The sequence below is a fragment of the Ambystoma mexicanum genome, chromosome 3q (assembly GCF_040938575.1).
Source record: "Ambystoma mexicanum isolate Mex_15411 chromosome 3q, UKY_AmexF1_1, whole genome shotgun sequence".
Taxonomy (NCBI): Eukaryota; Metazoa; Chordata; class Amphibia; order Caudata; family Ambystomatidae; genus Ambystoma; species Ambystoma mexicanum.
In genome coordinates, this window is record NC_090926.1 from 384,520,483 (window position 1) to 384,533,202 (window position 12,720).

The window sequence follows — 12,720 nt, forward strand, 5'->3', positions numbered from 1 at the left end:
GTTCAGAGAGGAATTGCCATAGCATTTCAGTGCTGGACTGTCTGTTATGGAGAATTCTCTTACAAGGCTAATTTCCCAAACCTAGCGAGTACCCCAGCAGCTTTGCTGGATTTTTGGGGTTTGTTTTTTTCTCCTGCAAAGAGTGAGACTCTTTTACTCCCACTCTTAGACATGATTTGAGGTATGTCTTTGACTTATGTGCTTTCTTTTTACTCCATAGGGTATCATCTGTTTTTCTGTATGGGTGGTACCCAGCACCCTCAGTGCAGTACCACAGGGGTGTCACAGTGACCCCCAAACAGACTCCATACCCTGGGACCGACTACTGTCTTCCAGGGCATGTAAAGTCACCATTGGCTTCACTAGTCCAAAATTGTGAACAGAACCAGTACAAACCATCATTGTGGAAGTACTGGTAAGGGGTAATTTGATTGCCCCTGGGTCTGTTTTCGAGGGGGCACTATCCCGCACCCCCTCGTCGAGTTTCTGGCTGGTGGCAGTGGTTACCACGTGAAATATTCCACCAGAATATTCTCTATGGGATTTTGCCATTGATTTTAAACGCACCACTTTTTGGTGCAATGTTAAAGATACCGCCGGGTTATTTATTTAATATTAAATCACCGGTTGGGTCTTTTGGCCAGAACTCTATTCTAAAATGGCGTTTATGTCCGTCTCTAACTCTGAACAAGGTCGAGCCCTTTGTTCCACTATTTTGGCGGGCTTCTCCAGAGAAGCCCTCCAAATGGTGCACTCTGTGTGGGTTCCACAGGAAGGGTGGAAGGGGGAATTGGCACCCTGGACTCTGTTGCCTTAGCAACCCAAGTCGCACTCCGATTGGCTCAGTGGTGAGACGCCCGGCTCACCACTTAGCATGTGTGATTGACAGCTAGGCTGATGAATGGGGGGTTTTCTGCATAAAAGCAGGGCCTTTGGGACTGGAACTTCAGAAGTCGCCACAGGACTTAAGAATCCGAAGAGGGAAGAAGCTGAGCCACCTGCAACTGACACCACCTGTGAAGCCCTGCTGCAATGAACTCACCACTTTACCAACAACAAGAGAATATCTTCTGCTGGAGAGTCTTCTCCCTTTGAGTTGGTAGGACCAACCAGTTCGCCCTTTCGCTTCCAAAGACGTCACTTGGTCGAATCGCCTGTGCCAAGCACCCCGGCGGGCGGACAGCCAAGCTCACCACTTTTGACCGCAAATAAAAGGACCGCACCTTTTAATCGGGAACTCTGCGGCTGGTTTCATCCCAGTGCAGTGCAACGACTCCATGTTTCCTCCTCAACGAGATCTTCTCTTCCCTGGGCCGGAACCACGAACTTCAACCACTGCCAGGAGCAACTGCCCCCGCTGGAGCTTCCCTTCTCTTTAAGGTACTGTGTCCTGCCTGGCCTCCCTTTCTACAGATTGCTAAAGGTGACCCTTAAATCCTTGGCTTCTAAACTGGGTTGGCTACAGGCCCTCCAACTATATCTTTTGAACACTCTGCACTTTCAGTGCACTTTAAACCGTGTGATCCTGGGCACATTTCGCTTTGCTCCATTTAAAGTGGGTCTGGCCTATGAACTTTGGCTCTACAGTATAACCTGCCTTTCTCCCCTTGCTCTGAACTCTTAAGTGTTGGGAACTGTTTTATTTTATGCTCTGCCTTTTCTCCCCCCTTTTTAACCTAAACTATTGGAGTGCCATCTGGGTTAAACGCTCACTTCTGTCTTAACAAATAGTTGTGCTTTAACCCTGACTTGTCTGATAGTTAACAAGGGAGGTGTGTATACTTACCTGACTCTTAAATTACTTTTCATTGAGAGTGCTAGTGTATTACCCAACGTGTGTTTTAAATAAATAATCATATACTTTTTATACAAAGCTCTGGTCAGTGTTTGTTTGCTCTCTGTTTTGGCCCTATTGTGTATACTCTGCATACTGCCCTACTCTTCTTGAGAGAAGTCTGACTGCTCATCCACAGCTACCAGGTAAATCTGGGTGGTGCAGACTGCTACCAATTGGGTTTACTGCTTACCCCTGTAGCCTTAATCTTTTTGCAGTGTTCCCCAAGGGAACTGCACAGGATTCTGCCTATGTGGGCGGGACAAAGACTGATATGCAAATAGGTATTTCCCATCTGTGAAAGGTACAGCGAGCAAAAAGCAGCATGTGCTGCAAACTTTAATCTCAGAGCAGGTTATCATGCCATGTTCTTTCTGGAGAGGAGCGCCTGCTACCTTTTTTGTAATATGCAAATGTGAATGTGTACATTTATTGTGGCGAGGTGACCACATTGACTGTCACATTGAACTGGGCATTGAATCACCAGGTCCACAACAGCAGCTGCATGTAGAGAAAGCATATCCCCAGGAATAGACCAATCGATTTGGGGAGAAAACAGCAAACACAAAATGTCCCATAATTTCCCTCTTGAACAAAACCAAAACATGGATTGGATCAAGGGAGATATTTTTGGACCTGCGAGGGGTTAAACCCCATAGAATACCTGGTCAGGTGTGCGAAGAAAGCTGCTAAACATGTCCCTGGGTCAGATGGCCCAACTCATGTTAAAACAAGAAAGCCTACATCTCCCATAATCCCCCTTTCCCCAACAGAGGAAAACCCGGGCCGAACTACCAAATCGCATTTACAGATTAGGACTCAGCAAAAGAATGAGGCAAGCCAGGGTAATCCACGGAAATGTTGTACACCAGTTAAAGAGGGCAGTCTTGGGAACACTCACCCCTCCCCAATCGATATCCAGAGTCTCACCGCCATAAAGTTAAAGGGCACACAGGGGCCCCACTTCCTTCCCACACGACCAGGAACACTGGGGAGGAGAGAACGTGTGTCACCCTCACAATTGGCAGCATAAGGGAGACAGGATCACATGTAGCTGCAGCCTCCATTCAAAGAAAAGCAAAAGAAACCAGCACTTGAGTATTTTTAGGAGTAATACTTAATATATATACTGAGCTGTTTGACAAGAGGACACCAAAATCCCCAGCTTGAGACAGGGGAACAAACCAGTAGCTAATTCCCTGCCAGCAACAATCAGACTGAATTGCGATCCAAGATGGCGCCTCCCCTATTTAAAAACGATCCCCCTGAACTTGGGACTACAAAGCATTCCTGCCATGGAGCATGCTAGGTGCCAGTAGGTGACCCCTATGGTAAATCAGTGGGAAGCTACTCAAACTATTATATAAAGGGCCAGCGCCCATAACAAATGGAACAGTGTGTTGTTGTACAGAAGGAGAGAGGAGTTGTGCTGTTAAGGATGACTAAGACTGCTGGAGAAGAAGGGAAGGCTGCTGGGCTGGCTGCAAGGCCTGGAGTGGACGAACGGATTGCAAGACCCAGAGAAGAGTTGACGACAGAGGCTCTAACCAAGGGGAAGGCAGAGCATGAAAAGGGCAGAGGCGATTCACAAGAGGAAAAAAAGGTTTAATCCCCTGAAGAGCGAGTAGGGCAATATATCCCTGGGTGGGGCACTAGTGAGCAGGGCAATATATCCCTGGGTGAGGCACTAGTGGGCAGGGCAATATATCCCTGGGTGGGGCACTAGTGGGCAGGGCAACATATCCCTGGGTGTGGAAGGGTGAGAAGGGCACCAAATACCTGAGGAAAAGATAAAGTGACGAGGAGGAGGTGAAGAAAAGAAAAGCTCCACTGGGTACTAACGTAGGAAAGACGAACCTACAGTGCGCCCTTGTGACGTGTTGGGGAACACTATCAAAATAAAAATAAATCCGAACACCTTAAATATGAGCATAAACTGTCATCCTTGTTGCATCATGTGTTACAACTTGTGACATTATGTGTAACCTCTCAGAAGACTGGTGTGTTGAATTTGAATCCACAACAATCCAAGCAGCAAAACAATTTTTATAAGTAAATCACATTAAGTGTGCATCTGTTATAGGCTCACAAAGTGCATAGATTACCAAGCAGTATCCTTCATGTTACCATCAGGGAAGTTGGAGCGGCCCTAAATATACTTATAATGACTAGTTGCCCAACATGTGCATCGGCTAGTGTGACAAGGCCAGTAACCTGACCATGTCAAGGGTGACCAAGAACCCCTCTCAGCCAGGGTGAGAGGACTACCAGGAACACATCTAGAGCCAGTCCTACCCTTGTGGTGGACAGTGGTAGTTGAGAGCCCCCCCATTCCTGCACCCCCACTTGTGCCAGTCTGTTTCTTTTAGGTGATCAACAATCAGAGCAAGGAAAGGATAGAAGACATCAAACCGAGAGCTTTTGTAGAGAACCACACACCATCCACAGAAATCCTACCACCCAGGCTTCCGCGATACAATGCTAGAAAAGAAAGACCAGCGGATATAGAGGAACACAGCAACACAATCTATGTGTGGCACACAGAGAACCTGCATGGTGCTGCTGAGTGAGCAAAGTGAACACAGCTACTACAAAGCACCCAGGTCACCACAGACTTCCTCTAGGAACCTAAACCCTAGCGAACATGGGACATACAAGCTAGGAACTGGGCCCTCTAACACATAAGGACATTAAACTAACCAGAGCGCCATTGCTGGCAGGCCCATGAGGAGGAAGTGGCCAGACTTCTCACGTTTACTTTCAACTTTGCCGGTCATCACAATGTCCCAGGTTGGGAAGGTCCGGCCAGATTGGCAAGGGACAGAGAACCAAACCAGAACGGGGGAGGGGATATAAAGAGTACAGGTGGAAGTGTGGGTTATTCGGGTGAGGTTAGAGGAGGAAGACCGGCAGGAGGGAGGAAGGAGCAGCATAGTGTGGAGGCCGATTATTGGAAAGGGTGAGGTATTGACTACAGAGAGGTACTGGCGTTGTACAAGTGTGTTTAGGAGAAGTAGGTAATTAATTGAATGTGCGAGTGAAAGAGGGTGTCTTGGGTAGAGGTGGGTGAAGTGGTGGTAGTACTGTGGAGAAGGGAGTTGTAGTGGAGGAAGTATGGGGAAGCAGAAGTAAAATGGAGGGAGAAGTCATGTGGAGTAAGGGGTAGTAAGTTGATTGGTGTAGTAGAGAGCTGGAGTAAAAAGGAGGAAGGCGGAAGGAGGAAGAAAGGGTGAGGGATGAGGAATAGAAGGAACTGGAGACATTGGAGGTGGGTGCACTGGGTGGAAGAGTAGTAGAAAGGGAGATGAGAAAGTGAACGTGAAATGAAAAGACCGAATCAAGCAGGGTGCGATCACCAACAACTGGGTAGAGCAGGAAAAGTTATGAAGTCCCTCAGGGAGTTCAGTGAGATGAAGCTGAGGGCCTTCAGGTTAACCTCAGTTCATTTAGCAATTAGCATACTGAGGGTGAAAATCGTTATATACTAACTTGGGGTGTAGGGCATATGGGCTAGGGAGGAGGTGCACTGAGACGAAAGAGGGCAGAGAAAATAATTCCATTCAGTGCTTGAATGGCCCATAGGGTCAGTTGATTTTTCAATACGAACCGCCCTTATCTATGACATTAGACAAGTCCCCAGGTACTACCACCATGGTATGCAATTGGGCGACTCCCTCAGAATCCTGATTGTATGAGTGCTGTACCCAGGCCATGACCACAGGCAATGCGCCTCAATGGATCTACCAAAAGGTCTGAGAATACTGTCTGGGGCATGGCTCTATTGCACAGCACAGGCAATGGCTTGTGAGCAATACCCAGAGGGAAGTATTATCAAGCGTTAAATGCTAATTGAATAGCCATACGCCTTCCCAGTAAACAGTGCTCAGAGGGCAAGACTACAGGTCATGCCCAGTAAGTACCATGGATTTGGGTATTTTGCATGGGGAAAGTTTGCAAGTTAAACGTTCAGGCTTTTGTAAACAGCATGGCATCATTATCGGCAGAAATGACTAACAGACAAGCACAGCCACAATAGCCCCCATTCCATCGTTTCCTTTAACACTGCATTCTACACAGATGCCAAAGAACAGTAGAACTGCAATTTAACAGAACAGACGTAAGGTTATTAGAAATCAGACAAAAGAGAACCAAGGACATTGATGAGGAATCTTTGTGCAGAATACCCCATCAACCAGAAAACACATTTCCAAATTAACTTGTTCCTCTAACAGTTCCCTTCCTTCCACGCATTCCTCTTTAAAAAGACTCCTAGAGAAGTAAACAAAATTAAAATAAAAAAAAACGGATGGTGGGAAATGATCGAATGCCATACAGATTAAAGTACTTGAAGACGGACCCTCCAAAACAAGTATCCTCCCTTGGCCAAGGAATACAGACCGTAGTGCTGGGAGAACGTATGCAAAGTGTAGCTGCATGATAAATACCAATCAGAGGAAGGATGTCATTGCGGACACTATTGAAGAGACATGCACCGTTTCCCGTCACCCGTTTTACTACAAAAACAGTTGTGTCACCCGCAGGACTAGAGTGCTGGTAGTGTTGAAAGTTTAGGAAAAATGAACTGCTGAAGTTTATGTAGGACTACGGCAAAACTATGGCATGAAGAGCCGTATGGCAGGGGTAAGCTTTGCAGGCCCCTTAAAAAAAGAAAAATCTGAAAAAAAGGTATATTTCATACATTTTACTTTGTCTACACCATGGAACCTACCCGCATGCCATATTTCAGGTTTGTACCATGTTGGTTAGTATGCCAAACATTTCGAACATACAGCCACAAATGGCATGGGTTAGCATTGCAGACAGCTTAAAAAAACAACCTCCCGAGTACTCACATGTGATATTCCACATGACTCATCCTTCTCAGCACTACAAAAAATGCATGGCTCCACATGAAATTCATCAAATGACACAGGCTTCCATGCTGAAGCTATGCAGATGACACTCAAATCCTCTCCAAAATCACCACCAGCAAGGACAGATGCAAACTTGTGTCCATTGCCTCTCAAAAATCAGTGCATGGGTAAGCAACAACCACCTTAAACTCCACCTGGGTAAACTGAAATCATGATCACGCCAAAATAATGTTCTATCCGACTGCGTAAATGGGAACCAGAGCAGAAGATTCCAAAGTGGTTACAAATCTCAGAATGCTGATAGATAATGAGCAAACACTAGAACCTCAGGTTAACGCAGCAGTAAGGAAATGCTTCTTCCAACTCTGATCTATCAGACTGATAATACTTTCTCACTTAGCCAAACAGAACATTCAACATTACCTCAATTGTCATGTCAACAATAGAGTAGGTTGATGCCAACAGCATCAACCTTGTCATGCCTAACTACCTAAACAAAATACTACAATGAATCCAGAACACAGCAGCAAGACTCCTTGCAATACTCCACGAGAGAACACATCACAGCATCACCAATCACTACACTAGCTATCAGTCAAGAAAATGATCTATTACAACACCATTTATTCTCCACAGAGCAACTCGCGGCCAAGGAGCCGAATTTCTGCCTTACAAAAGTTCAATCTGCAGACCAAACAGAACCCAGAGGTCTAGAAAGGAAAACTGTTACCTGTAACTCCTGTTCCCCAGCATTGGTATCTTACATGGATTCACATGCTCATGAATATTCCCAGTCAGGCTGGGAATCCTCAGTAATATTCAAGCAGTTTTTCTTTAAAGCTAAAACTGCGTGTCGCTTCTATAGCCTATTGCTGTCACTTTGGGTCATACTGCCCCAGCCAATGACACTCGTCCTCTTTTGCTCCACCCCCGGAGGCCATCTTCAGATTTGGTAGCGCACATAAAGTGACAGTAGGAACCAAGAAGATCCATTGAGGGGAAGGCAGGAGGGTTTGCATGTGAATCCATGTAAGATACCAATGCTGGATAACACTTGTTCCTTCACCAGCACTGGAATCTTACATGGATTCACATGCTCCCGAATACGATTGCACAGCAGTGCATATACACAACCACGGAAAGTGGCAAGGCTCCACAGAAGCAGGACTAACCCCTGGAACACACTTGCCTCAAGAAAACATGTTTGAAGCACTGCCTGGCCGACAGGACTCTTCTCTGGAATCTGTGGACGTAGTAGAAGCGTGTGAATGTGTGGGTCGACCTCCACTGCTGCAGCTATCCAGAAGGGGCACACCAGATAGGAATGCAGTGGTAGACGCCACAGCTCTGTTGGAGTGGGAACTCAGCCTCCCTGGCAATGGTCTGTTGGCCAGACGATGGCAATGCATGATGCTGCCAGGGAGCCACCTGGAGATGGAAGCTTTTGACCGGGCCTTTAATTTTTCCCCACAGGTCCTAATGCAACTGAAAAGCTTTGGTGCATGTGTGATGCTGGAAATGCATCGGAGGGACAGGGCCTACGCATCCTTGTCCTTTACTGCTTTTTATCATGTGTTCTATTGCGTTTTCCGCGCAGTTCATGTAGGACTCCTGGCGGTGCAGCTCTGGCTTTTGGTTTGGTGTACAGACCCATGGGGCACCTATGTGCCCCATGGGTCTGTACACCAAACCCCTACGTGGGGTTTGGTGTACAGACCCACTAGGGGCAGAGGGTTGTACCCCCACCCATTGGTGCCATAAGGTAGTACCTGGGGACTAGTCTAATGTCATAGATAAGGGTGGTTCGTATTGAAAAATCAACTGACCCTATGGGCCATTCAAGCACTGAATGGAATTATTTTCTCTGCCCTCTTTCGTCTCAGTGCACCTCCTCCCTAGCCCATATGCCATAAGGCACCAATGGGTGGGGGTACAACCCTCTGCCCCTAGTGTATGTTTTTGGGCACCTATGTGGGGCCCACAGAGCAGGGTACGGGCTGGTGGCAGCTCCGTGCTTAATGGACAGGTGCCCTGAGCATCCTCCATTTTCAGATGCCCAGGCCCTGCCATTGGAATCAGTAGATTCCTGATGGAGACAAGATGGACCCCATGGCCTCTTGCCTTCCATCGCCTGTTACCTTGGTTTTCCTAAGCCCCGGGAAGCCCTGTCTCTGTCCCTTCCCCCTGAATGGCTGTTGGGTGGAAGTTCCATATATGGTAGTGTGGGGAAGTGCCAACCAGACTGGCTGCAGCCATCCCAACTCCCGTATGTTGTGGGTACACCTGTGGGTGGGACCTGGGTGAATGGAGTGTGACGAATATACACTTCTTGTTGTGGACATCTGGCGTTTGACACAAAGAAAGACAGCCCTGCCCGAAACCGGTATGTGTGTAGTGTTGAATGGCGTGGTACTTGTCCGAATCCACATTCTGTGTTGGGAGTGTCTGGATGGAGAAGAATGGCCTGAATGCACCGTGCGCCTGATAGGCTGACTGCCCTTCTGAGTGAATGGTTGCCCGAGTGTGAACCAGCAGAATAAATGGGAGATCAACTAGTATATCTGGGGGCCTCTCACCGCTAGAAATCGTTCAGAAGCTGGAGTTGAAACTGACATTGAAACTGAAGCTTAACCTTGAAGCCCTGCTGGAATAGAAGTAGTGCTGTTGCTCTACTTCACCGATCTGAAACCTGCTGTGTCTCGAAGGACTGACCCAGAAAGGACCTGGTTAGGCACACTCTTCCCGTGCTCCGAGGGATCATCGAGCACCGCTAACCTTTGGCAAAGCTCCCTGGAAGTCAGACTCTTGACAGGCTGCCGACCGGAGACATCGACCGCGGAGGAGAACAATGCTAAGCACCGGACATTCCGTCCACTGTCGTCAACCAGGGTTCGCAGGTTTGCATAACCGCTGGAGGCCCGTCGAAGTTAGTTGCCCAGAAGCGGGGACTACTTGACGCTGTGCCGTCGACTGGAGCTGCAACGCTCCTTTTGCCCAAGACATTTTGATTCCCAGACGCGCTTGTCCGCATTGCCGACCACCTTATCCCGCCGGAGAAGGCCAGGTCATCGAAGCACTGAGGATCATCCGCTGGTAGGTTTCCTGCCACTCCAAGATCGCAGAGACGCCAGACGACTAACGCTCACCTGGTTCCCACGGAGGCGCGGCATCGAAGGCGCAGAACTCTGAAGATGGACAGGAAGGGCCCCTCTATTCTGGCTTCCCTGGCTCGTTGGATACCCTCCTGTGCGTGAAAAGGGAGTATTACCAACTGTGGAACAATGCTCAAGCCTCCCACTCCCTTCCAACCCTCCACGATACCTCCTCCACGATTCCCCGTGAAGCCTCACCTTAGGGTTTGGAAGGATGAGCTCTCCATCCTGCTTCTGATGCAGGGGCGCGTTGAAACCCAGTTACTTCACTGGATTGAGGATTGATGGGAGTTCAGGTAAGCTTGACTGTTCAGGTAAGGCGCTGTAAAAGTTCTGTTCAAAAGTTCAAGCTTAATAATAATGTTCGTTGTCTAATTGCAGCAAGCGCTAATGCTTATGTCTTTTTCCCCTTAGGGGCCGGGGTTCGGAGTGCCGGAGATATTGCGCCGACCCGAAGTGAAACAGTTCTGGATGAGCGCTCAGGTAATCTCTTTGCATTCGCTCATTCAATGTCTTGGTCTTTTTTCCCCATAGGGGCCGGGGTCCGGAGATGCCAGGAAGCGGCAGGACCCGAAATGCAGTGGGAATAATCCAACAGGTAAGACTTAAAAGGAAACTGAGCTTTCCTTATTCCTTTTCTCCCTCTCACCTTTGTTCTTGTCTTTTTTCCTCTAGGCGACGGGGCGTAGCTGTTCCGGAAGATCGCTGCTGAAGATAGAAGCGCCTTGCCAAGGTGAGTAAAATGCAGCGCTGCAGCGATCGAAACAAAATGCCTTTAAAATGATGTCTTCCTTTTCAGGGCCGTTGGAGAAATGACTCCGGGATGCAGATTTAGCAGGTAAGGGCTTTTCTTCTCCTATTCCCTTCCTTTCTCCCCTTGCAGGTGTCCCAGGGTGCTGGCAGGCGTGGCTGAAGTCAGGATGCAGGAGCTGACACGGTGAGCGTCCAGCTGCTAGGTGCAGAACAACGCGAAGCACGTGTGGCTGTTCGGGTGGGGTTTAAATAGCCTTGGAAGAAGTTCCTGGTATGTATCCTTCCACCAATCAGGTATGTATCCTTCCCCGACCACACCCGGGTGGTGAAGTAGTCCTACAGGTAAAGTAGTCCCATTCAGGCCTCAAGAGGGCCTGGATGAAGCAGCAAGGTCTGCATCAGGTAAGTGTGCACCCAAGCACTTAAACACATATCCTCTTCTATGAGCCTGGCGCCTAAGGCGCCAGGACTGGGGTCCGCTATGAGCCTGGCGCCTAAGGCGCCAGGACTGAGTCCAAAGGGCCCCAACTTGGGCCCGCTGAGACTTCCCTGGGGAAAATGATGTCTGCCTCTGGGGTTGCTGGGCCCGGCCTGGCTCCTTAGAGGTAGGCATCATGACACGACGCCCTTGCTGGGCCACAGTTCTTCAAACTCTTTGCAGTCCTGAACTAACGACATCAAGGTGCACTGCACGCCTCTTCCTTGCAGGAGGTCTTCGACTCGTCGTCGAGGACTGCCAAGACCAGAGCTGCTACCACACTGCCGTTCACCCTTTTCTTAGAGGGATCTCGACGATACATGCTTTAAAGGGATACTGCTTTAAAGGGAGCCGCTAAGGTTCCGTCGACGATCTGTCAAACTCTTCTATTCTAGGTACATTGGGGTGGTAGAAACATTGTAGAAGGAAATAAGATACATTGAACAATATATAGACTGGGCTTGTGGTCTATCTTTATCTTACAGGTTGCCCAGGTTGGGGGTGGGGCAGAACTTTGTCTAGCGGTAGGGGCCAGTATTCTGCAAATTGTTCCAACCAACAGCTTTCCTCCTAGGTCTATTGCTGGTTGCCTTTATTAATTTGATCTGTGACACTTTTGACCAGAGTATAGTTGATGCACTTTAATGAGATCTAATGTTAATTGTGGTACCACTTAGAACTGTATATATTTGCCATTGTAGATTAACTGAGCACAAAGTGAGTTATTGTGATTGTGTATACAACCTTGAACCTTAATTATATAAAGACTGTTTTAACTAATACAGTGTGCGGACATTCCTTTGTGGGTGCTTGGGGGGATTACACTGTACTTAAGAACCAGCCTGCATCACCTCCTGAGAAGCTAGGCCTTGATTGCGCAACCAGTGCTACCCTATAGAGAATCTCGGCTGGGGTCCTCTGTGCCTCTCCTCTATCATATAGAGAGCAGGAGTACAGACACCCCCCTCCAGTCTTTACAGTATGCACCGTAAAACTTCAAGGCACGCAAAACGTCAAGGGAATGCAAAGATCTCTCAGGTGAAATTGAATTTGCAAAGAAAACTGGCAAGACCAAAGGCTTTTTCAAGTGAAAGTCTGAAGGGACCTTTGGGCTGAAAGATCAATGTGTTTGCAGTACCACCTTAGATTGGTGAAAGGAAAAATGTGGTGGCTTGCATGAGAGCTTCAATCTCTCCAACAATCTCTCCAACAAGTCTGGCAAGGGAAAAACCACTAGAAAGGCAGGCTTCCAGGACAAGAACTTCAAAGATGCTTGATGCAGTGGGCCAAAGGGAGGACTCCTCAGTCTTGACAGAACCACATTGAGCTCCCAAGCAGGAGCTCGTACTTTGACAGGAGGGAACATTCTGAACAGGCCCTTAAGGAACTCCTTTAGAAGTCTGAGAGACCAGAGGAAGAGCTTGCCAGGGGCCAAAGTACATCGGGAAATGGAGGCCAGTTGGTACCTTGATTGATGCGAGGGGCCTGACTTTGCAAGCAAGAGCAGGTATGGCAGAGGTCGATGAGCAGCAGAGCGATCCCTTGTGAGTGACACCATACCGTAAAATGCTTCCACAAAAAAGTGTAGATGGTGTTCTAGCTTTGGCTATAATCTTCTTGCATTTTGAA

General features: G+C 48.1%; 1 protein-coding gene across 4 annotated transcripts in view; it reads right to left on the reverse strand.

Annotated features, from left to right (window-relative positions):
• The window catches only part of TCOF1 (treacle ribosome biogenesis factor 1), a 926,286-nt gene that overhangs the window by 409,578 nt on the left and 503,988 nt on the right, over window positions 1–12,720 (reverse strand). The window lies entirely within an intron of this gene.